The sequence below is a fragment of the Mastigoproctus giganteus genome, chromosome 6 (assembly GCF_048544385.1).
Source record: "Mastigoproctus giganteus isolate SK-2022 chromosome 6, ASM4854438v1, whole genome shotgun sequence".
In the NCBI taxonomy this organism is placed as follows: Eukaryota; Metazoa; Arthropoda; class Arachnida; order Uropygi; family Thelyphonidae; genus Mastigoproctus; species Mastigoproctus giganteus.
Window position 1 is genome coordinate 62,505,651 of NC_143580.1, and position 14,584 is coordinate 62,520,234.

The following is a 14,584-nucleotide window of genomic DNA, read 5'->3' on the forward strand; positions in this document are numbered from 1 at the left end:
AGTAAATGCTTCTTGTAAATAATATATATCAATATATACAAAATACTAGAACATGTGAAAATTAATAAAAAAAAAAAAAAAAAAAAAAGCAATCATCAATAAATGTTTGACCCTGTTTTCAGACCATTTGTTTAAATGGTCTGAAAACAGGGACAGGATATTCCATAATATTCCACAAATTTTCTGAAGATAACCGGAGGCTACGCATGGTGAAGAAATTCCTTGTTATATTCATTAACGCTGCAGTGTTAGCAGTAAAGAAGGAACTGGACGCAGTAAATAATTCTGATACCGTATACTTGGATTTCATGAAGGTTTTTGATACTGTTAGACATAAAAGACAGATGTACAAACTGCAGCAATGTGGCATTAAGGACAAGTTACTTATATGGATAAAGGGATGGTTAAGTGGAAGAAGACAAAATTGTTATCAATGGGCATTGCTCTACATGGTTTAATGTTATTTATAGTGTCCCGCAGGACTTAGCTCTGGGCTCATTGTTGTTTTCAATATTTATTAATGATATTGATGAGAGCATATCAGGTTTAAAGTCTAAGTTTACAGAGGATACAAAGGTTGGCAGGGTGGTTAATGACAGTAATCAGAGTAAGTTACTGCAAAAAGATCTAGGAAAATTAGGTATATAAGCTGAGAAAGGGCATTCGAAGTTTAACATTGACAAATGCAAGGTACTGCATATGAGTAGCAGTAATTGTCCAGGAGAGCTCATGGGGTTTTGTCAATGACATACAGAAACTTTACTAGCAGAGATAAGGAGGTGATTATCCCTTTATACAAGGCCATGGTTTATCCGCATCTTGAGTACTGTATACAGTTCTGGAGGCCTCACCTTAGGAAGGATGTAGATCTGCTGGAATAAGTGCAGAGAAGGGCAATCAGATTGGTGAGGGAAACAAAAGGGTGCTCATACCAAGAAAGGCTTCAGTTTTGCAAATCACAGCATCTGGAAACTAGGCAATGTGCAAACTATGCACTGCGAGATCTGATTGAGAAAGTCAAATGTTGATGTCATTCTTCCTTTTGCTGAGACTACACACAGCGGGACATAAATAAATTCAAACTGAGGATGGATTGTTGCAGAATGGATGTGTGGAAGTTTGCCTTCAGCCAGCAGGTGCTGTGCTTGATTGTTGGAGCAAACCCCCATCTGCTGTTGTGGAAGCGGGTGGTTTGAATAAATTCAAGGAAGAACTAGACCAATTCTTGGAGGGTATGGATGGGGTAACGTTTAGCCCATCAAATAGAGCACCAAATTTGAAAAATTTAGAAAACTGAAGCGAATAATAGCATTCAATATATAAATTTTTAAAAACTATTTATACATATAATAAGCAGAAATATAAGTAGTGGTAGTAGTAATAATGGGAAATGATGCAAGAAAGCAAGCTTATATAACATTAACCATAAAAAAAAAAGTTCATCCATCTGTACTCTCCAAGAATTTGTCTAGTTTATCCTTGAATTTATTCAACCCATCCACTTTCACAATAACAGATGGTAGCCTGTTCCAATGACCAACCACCTGCTGGCTGAAGGAAAACTTCTGTACATCTATCCTGCAACTATCCTTCCTCAACCTGAATTTATGCCCCCCCCCACACACATGTAGTCAGCAAGCAGAAGAATGCCATTAACATTCAGCTTACTCAATCCATTCAAAGCTTTAAACACCTCAATCAGATCCCTCTGCAGGTGCCTAGTCTCGAGATGCTACAATTTGCAGAAATGAGGCCTTTCTAGCTAAGAGCACCCTTTTATTTCCTTCACCAGTCTGGTTGCCCTTCTCTGCACCTGTTCCAGCAGATTTACATCCTTCCTAAAGTGAGACCTCCAGACCTGTATACAGTACTCAGAATGCAGCCTAACCATGGCCTTATACAAAGGGATAATCACCTCCTTATCCCTACTAGTAAAGTTTCTGTATATCATTGACAACCCTGTGAGTTGTCCTGGCAGCATGTCTGCATTGCTCAGAGAATTTCATATCTGATTGCACAATTATCCCCAGGTCTTTTTCATTCTTCACTAACCTGAGTGTACTACCACACAGTTGATAAGTTAACGTGGGTACTGCTACCCAAATGCAGTATGTTGCATTTGTCAATGTTAAACTTCACATGCCCTTTCTCAGTCCATCTGCCTAATTTTTCTTGATCTTGTTGCAATAGCGTACCTTCATTACTGCCATTAACCACCTTGCCAACCTTTCTATCATCTGAAAACTTAAACATTAAGTTTGATACACCCCCATCAGTATCATTAATAAATACAGAAAACAGTGGGCTAAACCCTGTGGGATTTCACAAATAAAATTAGGCCACAAAGAGCAGTGTCCATTGATAACCACCCTCTGTCTTCTCCCAATCAGCCATTCCTTTATCCACAGTGGTAACTTTCCGTTAATGCCCCGTTGCTCCAATTTGTACAGCAGTCATTTATGTGCAGCAATATCAAAAGCTTTCCTGAAATAAAAGTTTTTTATATTAAAATTATTTTTTGCATCTGTTTATGTTCAACAATATCAAAATGCATCATAGTAAACTATCAGACTGGTTAGACAAGACTGCCCCTTAAAAAATCCATTCTGTGATTGCAGATAATTACATGCCTGTCCAGATGGTGCTGTGTTATTTCTTTAACCAGTTATACGTTAAAGTTTTTTTTTCCCTAGAACAGCCATTAAGCTAACAGGTCTGTAATTACTCACGTTGCCTTTTGATCTCTCTTTAAGAATTGGGGATACATTCACACATCTCCAGTCCAAACACACCTTCCCTGAATCCAAGGATGCTCTCATAATTATGGCTAAAGTCTGCTTATCTCCTTTGCCGCTTCCCGTAATATAATTTGATAGATACCATCCACCCCAGGTGCCTTTTTATGTTCGTCTTCAACAATTTCTCCCCCAATTTGCTCTCAGTTACTATAAAACCACTTAGCTCCCTGTTAGAGTTTGATAAACTTCTGGCATCCCCTTCCCTAAAGAATTCCTCATGTGTGAATATAAATGCAAAATAGCTATTCAATTTTTTTTTTTTTCAATCTGAGCCGGGTCAGCAACAGTTAACCCATAGACATCAATTGGGCTAATGTGATTCAACCTCTTCCTTCTACTGTTAATATAAACATAGAAGACAGCTGTTTTTCTTTACATTTTTTGCCAGAGACTTTTCATAATCTGCCTTAGCTTACCTTTACAGACTAATTTATATCTATCATAGGCTTCTGTACCACCTGATAATTTAAATGCATCCCATGCACCTTTCTTCTCTGCCAGGTGTCTGAATAGTTCATTTGACATCCATTTAGGTCTAAGCCTTGAAGAGTATTTCTTTGTTGGTATGAAAAGCCTAGTACCTCTATGATGACCCCTGCATATTTCCCATTTAGAATTTGTTGTTGGTAATACATCAGTTGGTCCCACTGCACAGAATTTAAAAACTATCTGAGACCACTTATGAAAAGCAAAAGCCTTTCCCTTTACCCTTGACAGTAGTTATGTTTTTAATTAAATTCCATATCAGTACACTTTGATTGATGCCACCCAGTGGGTTTTTACCTGCAGATTCTTAATGCATGAAAAATCACTGCTAATAATCAGATCAAGTGTACTGTTTCCTCTTGTTGCCTCTCTAATATACTGCTGTAGAAAGCAGTCATCCAAGAAACACACAAGTTATGCTAGTGTGTGAGTGACCAACCCACACATTCCAGTCAACATCTAGAAAGTTAAAATCCCACATTATGAGACATTCTGATTTACTGGCTCACTCTATTTCTCTGTATAGATGTTTGGTAAACTAATCACAGTCATTAGGCCTATAACACACCTACTCTCAATTTTGTTTTTCCAGGGCTTATATCACACCAAACTGACTCAACGTTGCACTCGTCACCCATGTCAACTTATCGCACCCTTACATTTAATATGCTTCTTAATAAACAGTATAACCCCCTCCACCTCTCCTGTCTGTTTACATTGTACTCTCCTCATATTCAAATTCAGCATCACTTATGTTTGAGTGAAACCATGTTTCTGCTATTCCCACAATGTCCGCATTTGATGACTTAATCAGTATTTCAAATTCGTCAAATTTATTTACAATTCTCCTAGAATTTGTGTATATGCAAGTATACATGCACACATTCTTACTCTTAGTTAACCTAACACAGCCCATGTATTTATTTGTTCCATGATGAACCACAGCAGAGCCTGAAGTCCCAGACACCTTGTTTTCCAGTCTGATGCATGTACCAACAGTAGCAGTGCAAGGATCACTTTTGCCTCTGTGAGCAGCTCTAGTTAAGCTATTAGTCTGTGTATCCCCCACAAGCTAGCAGTTTTCAGACCCACCTATCACTGCCTTGATGGCATCAGCAAATATTCTTGCACCCTTTCTATTTAAGTGTATCCCATCCCTGTAGAAGCAGTCTCTCCTGTTAACAAGCACAGACCAGGGTGAAAAAATTTCTACCCTTTGAGCCTTGCACAATCTCTCTAGGGCTGAAATGATTGAAATGATCTCAACATATACTCCCTCCTATTGTGTCTGGGCAGAATTGCAGACACTTTCAAATTCAATCCTAGCCGATAACTTTTTCCTAACTCTGTCCTGTACTTAGTACCTCCTTGCATAACATATTTCCTATTTCCCTGACAATAGTCACCGATAATAACTGTTTCCTATGGGACCAGCTCATTCTGCTTTGGACAATGCCGCTACATTGTTTGATGCACAAGGGTGAGTTCTGGCATCGAGTTGGGCAGCTGAGAGCTTGATGGGTCCCCATTTTAATTCCTTCAAGGGCATCTACCCTACTCTTCAAACTCTTAGAAATGCCCATCAGAATGCTGAGTTGGCATCTAATTTCTTCACACTCAAGCACATACAAACAGAGACATCTCCCCTTGGTTGGATCATGTCCTGTTCCAGAAATGACTGCAAACACTTCGCAAGTTGCAGTTGTGCAACTTGTGAAATGCATGTGCACATTTAATATTAAACTGAAGAAGTTCATCTGACAGTAACAGCATCTTTAATATTTTGTCAAATATTTTAAAATTTCAAAAGAATCAAGCTTCTTCCCAAAATTGAGAAGAAAGTCTACATCTGTCAGGTGTTGTGTCACCCCGTTTGCAACATTCAGGACCTCCACAACTGCAAGGCTAAAATTTTCCTAATTATCTTTGCCACGACAAACCATCACATTGTCATTTTAAAGCAGGGGTGCTGTCATGGGATACATTAGAAATGTTACCACCTATAAATATTGTACTGCTGCTCACCTGCTGACTGAAACATTTCCCAGACATCATACTACTGTTAGATTCTCTAATTGTGTTGTCCATGTAGTTTACTCCCATGTCCCAAAATTTAAAAGAAAGTCTACAAAGTTCTCTATTTCTTGACATGCCTTCCATTACACAACAAAGTGAATGAACTCCACACACCACATGACCACCCCAAATCTTTAGTGGTTGAGCTATAATGCTCCAAGTTTCATCAGTCGTTTTACATCTGTTAGCTGTGCAGAACAAGAGCTTATCAACTATTAAATCCCTCCACATTATTTTCAGCACTATAAAGCTCAACTTCAGTGGCATAGCAAGCTGGGGGGTTGCCTACCTTGGGTTCCAACACTTGAAAATGCGAGAAGTATTAACTTTAACAAAATAATTTCAACTTTTTTTAAAATTTATTGTTCTCCACTTAAACTTACAGTTGCTATTTGAAATTTCTATATGACAGAATTTAATTAACGACAAGATACTTTGATTTTTATATTTAACTGACTGTGACTATAATACTTGCGTTTAAATTTTTGGTATGTTATTAAGGCACATAAAACTGTGGATCAAAACAATATTCAGCCATTACAAACGCATTTGGTTTAACCACATTTTTTTTTACAAAATTCATCTTACAAGTCATTAAGTTAGCACCAAATTTTTGGTGAGTGGATTTATACAAAGTATACAGTTGAGTCTTTGTATTTCCTGAAAATTCATTTTTCGTTTTGATTTCTATTTATTTTACATTTTATAGATATCTACCACTTTTTAATGAATTTCTTTCTATATGTCCCTATATATAAGTACACATGTGTACAAAATGAAGCGAAATCGACCCAGCGGATTTCAACAGAGAAAAGCAAAGAAAGCAATAGAAATTATTCAACCAATGTCTGGATCACTGTTGAAGTATGTCACACCTTCAACATCTAGTGCAATTCAGCATGATAAATCAGAAGAGTAAGTACAAGAGTCACCTTCTCAAGAGGATCTAACAGAGAAAGTTATTCGTTCACCAGTGGAGAAGAATCTAGTGAAAATACACATGAGCAGAGAGAAGATTCTGAAAAGGAAGAGGAAATAAACATATTTTAAAAGTATTCTGAAATTTGTTTTTGGCCTATTCCTGTACCAGATAACTTGAAAATTTATTTTATTAAGAAAGGCAGTGAATATTTTCAAAATAAGGACGGGCCTTTTGACACTGTTGAAAGAGCAGGAGGAAAAATTAAAGGGAAATGTCGACAGCTAACCACTTCCTGGTTTTATAAGACACTGCCAAACAGTGAAAAAATTTTAAGAACACGGATGGTTTATTCACCCTCATCAGGAAATTTATTTTGTTTTTGCTACAAACTATTTTCAATAGACAATAAATAAATTGAAACATCCAACTTTATCATAGGATTTAAAACTTGGTGTAAATTAAACCCGAAGGTTTCAGACCTTTGGGTTTAGTTTTAAAGACCATGAAAACAGTGCACAGCATCTCTCGTGCTTGGAGAAGTGGAAAATCTTAAGTGCAGAGTAGACGTTTCAACAAACTATTGATCACATTCATCAGACAGAACTGGATGGATAGATAAAGAAAGAAAGAAAGAGAGAGAGATGTTTTACATCAGCTTTTAGATATAACCTTATTTCTGGCTCCTTAGAATCTTCCTTTTCATGGACACGATATTTTCTTCAAATAGATGAAATTTTAGAGAAATGGTAGAGTTGCTATCAAATTATGACCCCAGTTTGAAAGAACATATTTTAAGAATTGAACGTTCATCTGACAGTAAGGAACCTTCATATTTATCACCAAAGATTCAGAATGAGTTTATTAACATTTTAGGAAATTATGCAAGAGAAAAAATAGTAGTTGATAATATAAAACAAGCTAAATATATTTTGGATTCTATTTGACAGTACACAAGACTAACCAAATGTGTGAAGTAATTACATATGTTCACATTGTAGGTGACAGTGTGAAGGAGTCATTTTTAGGCTTTATCCCATTGGTAGAAAGATCACTGCTGAACCAACAAAAGAAATTTTGAACAACTTAGAAAAGAACGGACTGGATATAAATCTATGCCGTGGTCAATGCTACGACAATGTGGCAACTATGGCAGGAATTTATGGTGGTGTCCATTCTAAAATCAAGGAAATTAATCCCAAAGCATTGTTTATTCCCTGTGCACTCTACATAAATTTAACACTCGTTAAATTTACGTGGAGTGCATTCTTGCATAACCATCTTTAGAACTTTGGAAAACCTTTATTCTTTCTTTTCAATCTCTCCACACCATTGGAAAATAATGAAAAAACATACAAGAATGACAGTCAAAAGACTTGTCCATTATGAATCTGTAAATATGGTCAAAATTAATTTTATAAAAATAACTTCTGCTCTACAAACATTGTGTGAACCTCAAGAGAAAACAGATACCAGAGGAACCGCTGAAATTTTATTATTATCCATTTGTGATTTTTCTTTTCTAAGTTATCTCTCTTTTTGGCACGAAATTCTACAAGAAGGTAACCTTACACAAAAATATTTACAAACAGTCAAAATAAGCCTGGAAAAATGTGTTGTAAAGTTACAGACCTTAAAATCATGCAAGAGAGTGTCGCACTGAAGTGTTTTAAGCAAAATATCGAGGTAAATTTCTCAAATTTTTATAGATTAATGAAGAAAGGGCTCTTCAATTCACAAATACAACTTGTGAGGAAATGGGCATTTCATTAGGGAAAAGAGGAAGAATAATGATAAAAAAACAAATGCCAGGAGAAATGATATAGGATGCTGGACTGTCACTCCAAGACGAATTAAAAATAGCAATGTATGAATGCCTGGATAGGTTTTGTTGGGAATTGGAGGTTTGTCATTATTCAAACGTATAATTTGGTTGTTGCAAAGAAAGAAGAATATGAAATGTATATTTCAAAGCTGACCGAAATTTTCAATGAATTTTGTCATGAAGAAATTGTATTAGAAACTGGCCGACTAAGAAGTCACTTATAAGCTGAAAAAATAACTGTTGAGGAAGCAAAACAGTGGACAGCTTTGTAGTTTGTAGAGTTTATTATAAAGTGGGAATTTTCAAAATCTCTATCAAATTTATTATTATGTTTAAGGTTCTTTATAACAGTATGTGTATCTATAGCTTCTTGAGAAAGAAGATTTTCCAAATTAAAAAATTAATTAAAAATTACTTCTGATCATGAATGGGTCAGACTAGATTATCAAATCTAGCTATGTTATCTAATGAAATGAAGACACAAAAATGGACTATAACTATAAATCTCTTCTATTATTGATTTTCACATTTTGTATCTCTTTTTTGTTATTATATTAAATACTATGTAAATACACTGTACTTTATTCACTCAATTTTTAATGTTCCTTAGTTTTCTGTAAATTCTTAAAATCAATTAAGTTTTAAGACTTGTTTATCAAGTTGATAACATTATTTACAGGATGACACCAAAAGAATTGGCCCCAGGTGCAAAAGACTGTAGCAAAAGAACATAGCTGCTCATATGTGTGTGCGTGTATACAGCTGTATATGTGTGTGTGTATACAGTTGCTCTTTGACTTATGACAGAGTTCTTTTCTGATAACCATGTACGTCGACTTGATTGTAAGTTTTTTACATTATTTATGATTCAATAGTACAAATAAAACAATGCAGAAGTAATAAATGAAAATATAAAATAAAATAATATGTGAATTTTCAGCACTCACCTCATAGTAATCCGCTTAGCTGGTGGAGAGTTTTACCACATACATAGTGGTTATAGGATTCTAATAACTTACAGGGATTATGGGTTTAAAACTAAGTTATGGGCTATAAAATTTTTAAGAAAGGAAAGTGCACCTTCCATTCTATGGTTGCCTAATTAAATTAAATTAAATTAAATTAAGAAAAAAACAGAAGCTAATAGTCGCGCACGAGCGACTTTCGAGATTCCTCATCTTCAGTTAGCTATAGTGGGGGGGGGAGCGCACTTGTGTTATATACGGGTCGGGTTCCCGAAATGCATTTCAGTGCACATGGAAACTTAATACGTGCTAAATTCCAAATGGGGAGAAATTGGCGGGAATCTTTTTGTTTAACGCGTTGAGTGATGTATGGTGCTTAAACCATTCGATGACGAGGGCTTCGTTTTCAAGGATTTTGTAGCTAGAATTTAATTTAACTACTGCGATGGCTGAATCGATGAGTGGGTTGTGATTTTGAGATTGGACGTGTTGTGTTAGTTCTGTACTTGCTAAATTAGTTTTGAAGCTATTAAAGTGGTAGTATGCACGCGTGTTGGAAATTTTTGATGTCCCGAATTTTGCTGTTGTACTGCCTATGTAACATGCTTGGCAATCTGATTGGCATCTGATCAAATATATAATGTTGTTGTCATCTTGTGTTTCGTACTCGTGTGTTGTCTTGTATGAATTGAATTTGGATCTTAATTTGTTATAAGATGTGAATATTAATTTGATATCTGTATTTTTAAAAATCTGTTGAAGTCTTCTAGCGTATTGTTGATGATATGGGAGCCCATAACTTAGTTTTAAATCCATAATCCCTGTAAGTTATTAGAATCCTATAACCATTATGTATGTGGTAAAACTCTCCACCAGCTAAGCGGATTACTATGAGATGAGTGCTGAAAATTAAGCTAAGCTATACATATGATCTAGTTATTACATTACAGCACATAAGGACTCCTTAAAAAATCAAGAATAATACGTGAAGTAATGTGCATTTACCTTTACGGGGGGTCAGCTGAATGCACATGGGGTCTCAAATAATTTTTTAATTAAACATGGAGACTACATTAACTAGATGAGGAGGTAAAGGAGACAAGGGAGATCATCAACTTCAGTTTCGGCTTCTTCAGAGTAACCAGTTGAAGTTATTGAATCATCTTCATGAGGAGGAGAAGGTTTGTGAGTGGTTGAACTAATAAGATCATTGTCCCCAACGTTAGAGACTTCTTTTAAAATATGTCCAATTTATATTGCACTCTATGTCATTTCTTCTCGTTATAAATCTCCCTGTAGCATGCAAGTGCATCTTGGATCTGTCTGTCCCCTTTGCAGGTCTTTCAATATTAGGATCCATTTCCTCAAACATTTGAATTATCTGATTACAACCAAAGAAGGCCACAAACATTTTTTTTCCCTGATCATGTTTTGGGGTTTCAGGAATTTCTTCTGCTTTTTTGCATCTCTGCTTCCAATTCAATAAGATTGTCATTAGATAACCCTTCTGCCAGTTTCCACCAGCTGTTCAACAGCTTCATTATCAATTTCCGACTACAGTTTCTTACCCAGTTGCACAATCTTGTCACTAATTGCAGTATGTGCAGCATCTTTACCAAATCCATTGAAAGTGTTCACGTATCTTTTCAGTACCTTTTTCCATATTTCATTCATGCACTCACAGTTCACCTCATCCCATGCTGCAACTACGTTCTTGATGCAATGCAGAATGTTGTAATCCTTCCAAAATTCTCAGTGTTTTGTCATTCTCAGTAGCAGCAATATTGTCTTGATCCATTGATCCACTACCTTAACATCAGGTGCACTGGGTGTCCCGGAGCATTATCTAAATTTAACAAAATTTTGACTAGAATGCCTTTTTGAAGTCAATACTTATTAGTTTATGGGATAAAACAATTCAGGAACCAATCCTCAAACAATGCTAGGGTCATCCATGCTTTTTTATTATATATCTATAAAATACTAGCAATGTATGTTAATTTACATTTTTGAAAGACCTTGGGTTCACTGAATGATATATCATGAAGGGTTTAACCTTAAAACCAGTTATATTACCACCCAACAGAACCATGATTCCGTCCTTAAATGCCTTGAATCTTAGCATGGTTTTGCTTCTTTGTGGATATTTGAGCATTCTGGCATTTGTTTCCAAAATAAACTGGTTTCGTCTACAATAAATATTTACTCAGGCAAATAATTTCCACCTGTACAACAACACAATCTAGCTCCTCCTTAAAAGCTTCAGCAGCACACACACCAGCACTTGCTGGTTCATCACTCACTTTTACACTATGCAGGTTGTAATGGTTTTTAAATCTTTGGAACCACCAATGACCTGCTGTACAGTTTTGATCATATTCATCTCCTGTTCACTCTTTAAAGGCTTCAAAATGGCACACATTTTTATATGTGATCTTCCATTCCAAGTGCATCTTGGAATAATTTCTGCACATTGCAAAGAGGACCTTGTCTTTTTTTAGTTATTATTGTAGCTTTTATAAGTGCTGACCCTGTCACTGCATTACAGATTCTTTCCTTTTTCTTCAAAAGGGTTGATATTGTAGAGTGGGAAAGCCCAACATCACATGCAATTGTAGAAACTGTTTTTCCATTTTTACAGTGCAATATTATTTTCATTTTCATTTCTAAATCAATTTCTTTCTCTTTTTCTTCTCAATACCTTCAGAACAGTCACCTTTTCACTTCTATATATTTTCAGGGTATTACAAACAAAAATTTTATAAATGCAACCAACCAAAGCCCAAAATCCACAAATTTCGGACCGAGAGAGGCCATGTGGTTGCCGAGCAGGAAGCTGAAGCCCCCCTTTGTTAGTTGTTGGCACATTGTCTGCTGTGGCCATAATGCACCTCCCAAGGTTTTTGCACTTCTCTGATCCAAGCCTGAGGCGGGATTCGAACCCGTGACCTTTGGGTTGCCAGGCAGGCACTTTACCCACCCAGCTATCCCGGTCGGTGCTGAAGTTGTTGTACAGCAACGTAACACATTTCTTATTTATTTATTAAATTATTTATATATTAATTTAATATTTTCTTAGTTTTATATTTTATTGGTTTACTTTTATTTTTTACAAATCTCTAAAATCTGTTTCTTTAAAGTACATATAATTTCCAAACACCCATCATCTACGAGTTTCAGTGTTGTCATCATTTGATCAAATATTTCATGTTATGTGCATTAAATAAGCTTCCAGAAGTCTCCTTAATAGGAATTAATATGCTTGGAATTCATATGTTGTCTCAGTCTATTACTAGGTTTCAAAGTGGAAAGATGTTTCTAGTTTTTTTTTTTTTTTCGTTCCTGTAGGCATGATTTATGTACATTGATAGATGGATGTTTCAATGTGGATACATAGTATTAACTGTTAGAAAAAAAATCTAACTCGAAATTGATGATTTTGGGCAATTTCATGGGCTATCTGTGCAGACATCCTCTTTAATACTACAGCTGTGTAAAATATTTTTCTGAAAACAACTGTCCTAAGTCAAGAAAAGACTGTATATATACATATTTCTCATAACGCACATAAAGAATTAACACAAAAGTTTCACTTCTTTATATTTACTAAAATATAAAGAAAGAAATAATAAAATTCAAATTACAGGGGTAAAGGTTAGATTAGACTGCAGGAATTTTTTTTTAGCCAGCGAGTCACTGATCACTGGAACAGGTCACCTTCGTGGGTAGTTGAGGCTGACAGTTTGAATAACTTCAAAGGTCAACTGGATAGTTACCTATGTCAGGAGAGAAACAAATAATTTGTATTTTCTTATCTGCTCTTATTTTTTTATTTATTTTTTTTAGCCAGTGCAGAAAAAGCTTCTGACTTCCTTGCACTGTATGACTATCACTATTACTAAAATTTAAAAAAAAAATTGAAGAGGAAAGCAAAATCTAATGAGTTTCTTGTAACTATTTGTTCTGAATTAAGAACTTGATGTTTGGTTACAACACTGCTGTCTTCAGCTTAAACTGATCTTCCAAGTGAGTGTTTATTATCTGTAATTGAAGGCAAATCTTAATTATAGTCATATAACCATAGAGCACTTTATGGCTATAAGTCTCAGGTTGCGAAATAGTTAACTGATGTGTAAGTTAGTGCAAGTGCATCATATTGTGAATATCTTCACAAGTTACTATGATATTGCACTACCTTGAATAAGTAAAGCTTCACCAATGGAGAAGACTACTGTTACTTATTCTTGGCAGATACCACCACCCAGATGGCACTGTTTCAGAGCTTGTTGGCCCCTCACCGGTACCTTGGTGACTGTATCACCAAGAAATGATGCACTTGCACTAACTTATACATTATAGTCATATGTGAAAATGTTAATTCACAACAATAAGTTGTGCCAAAGCAAGAGAGTAAATTATGGGCTTGTTGACACAGCTGTGGCTATTTGAATGCATTCTTTCATATTTCATTGGGGTCCTCCTTGCTGTCAAAGCGAGACTTCAAAATGTTGTCTTCTCCACCTGCAAATCTTCAGGTTCATTTGAGATATTCATATGTGGCTGAAAAGCTAACTGCAAGTGATATAATGTTCTTTAAATCTGTCAGCACTGCAAGCATCAAGGAGAGTAAATATTTCTTCAATGACACCTATATATTTCTTCACCATCACTTCAGTGAAGTAATTCAGGTTTTAATAAAGGTTTTACAATTGAGTAAAACCTTTATTAACTATGTTTAAAATCTTCTAAGGCAGGGATTCCCCACCCCTGCCCCAGAAGATTTTAATCCTGGTTAAGATTTAAACAACAACAATATACACACATCAATACAGGTGTTTTTCTCTTGTACTTGTGTAAAATCAAGCATAGTCAAGCACCTTGAGTCTTTTCACATCTGCAGACTCCAAGATCTCTTGAATCAGAGATATCCAAATAAAAGCCATTATAGCACAGAATAGGCTGTAGTTTATGTTCCCTCGGAGTGGAATCCCTCCCTCCACATTACCCCTCCCTCCCTTTACAGTACTATCCTGGGATAATGGAAAAGATCACCAGAACTGTAAGCAATCAAAGTTATAAAACATTTTTTTAAGGGAAGCCCAGGCTCATACACATATCTGATCCAATTCTAACCCCATTCCAACGTGAAACAGAAACACCATTTACAAAGTGGAAAGTGAATAAAGCCAAATTTAAATAGATTAGTTCTACAGAAAGCTGAAAGGCAAGACAGGGACGGAGAAAAAAAAAAAAAAAAAAAAAAAAAACCCACAAACCATTCTGGTGATAATAGAAAGGTAAGGGCATTACATTTCATTCTAACCAGGGGAGTCAATGGCAATATTTGTTAACTAGAAAAACAGTACGGAATTTATTCTTTTTACAAGTAAGTAATATTTGCAACAAATAAGAAAATTTGCATAGATTAGAATAGCAGGTGTTGATATGAAACATCAGTGGGGTATACTTACAAAAATTTCAACCGAGTAAATCTGATGGGTCAAGAAAAATGCAT

At 35.6% G+C, this 14,584-nt stretch overlaps 1 protein-coding gene across 2 annotated transcripts in view; it reads right to left on the reverse strand.

Annotated features, from left to right (window-relative positions):
• hyd (E3 ubiquitin-protein ligase hyd) overlaps positions 1 to 14,584 on the reverse strand; it is a 670,489-nt gene that overhangs the window by 24,727 nt on the left and 631,178 nt on the right. The window lies entirely within an intron of this gene.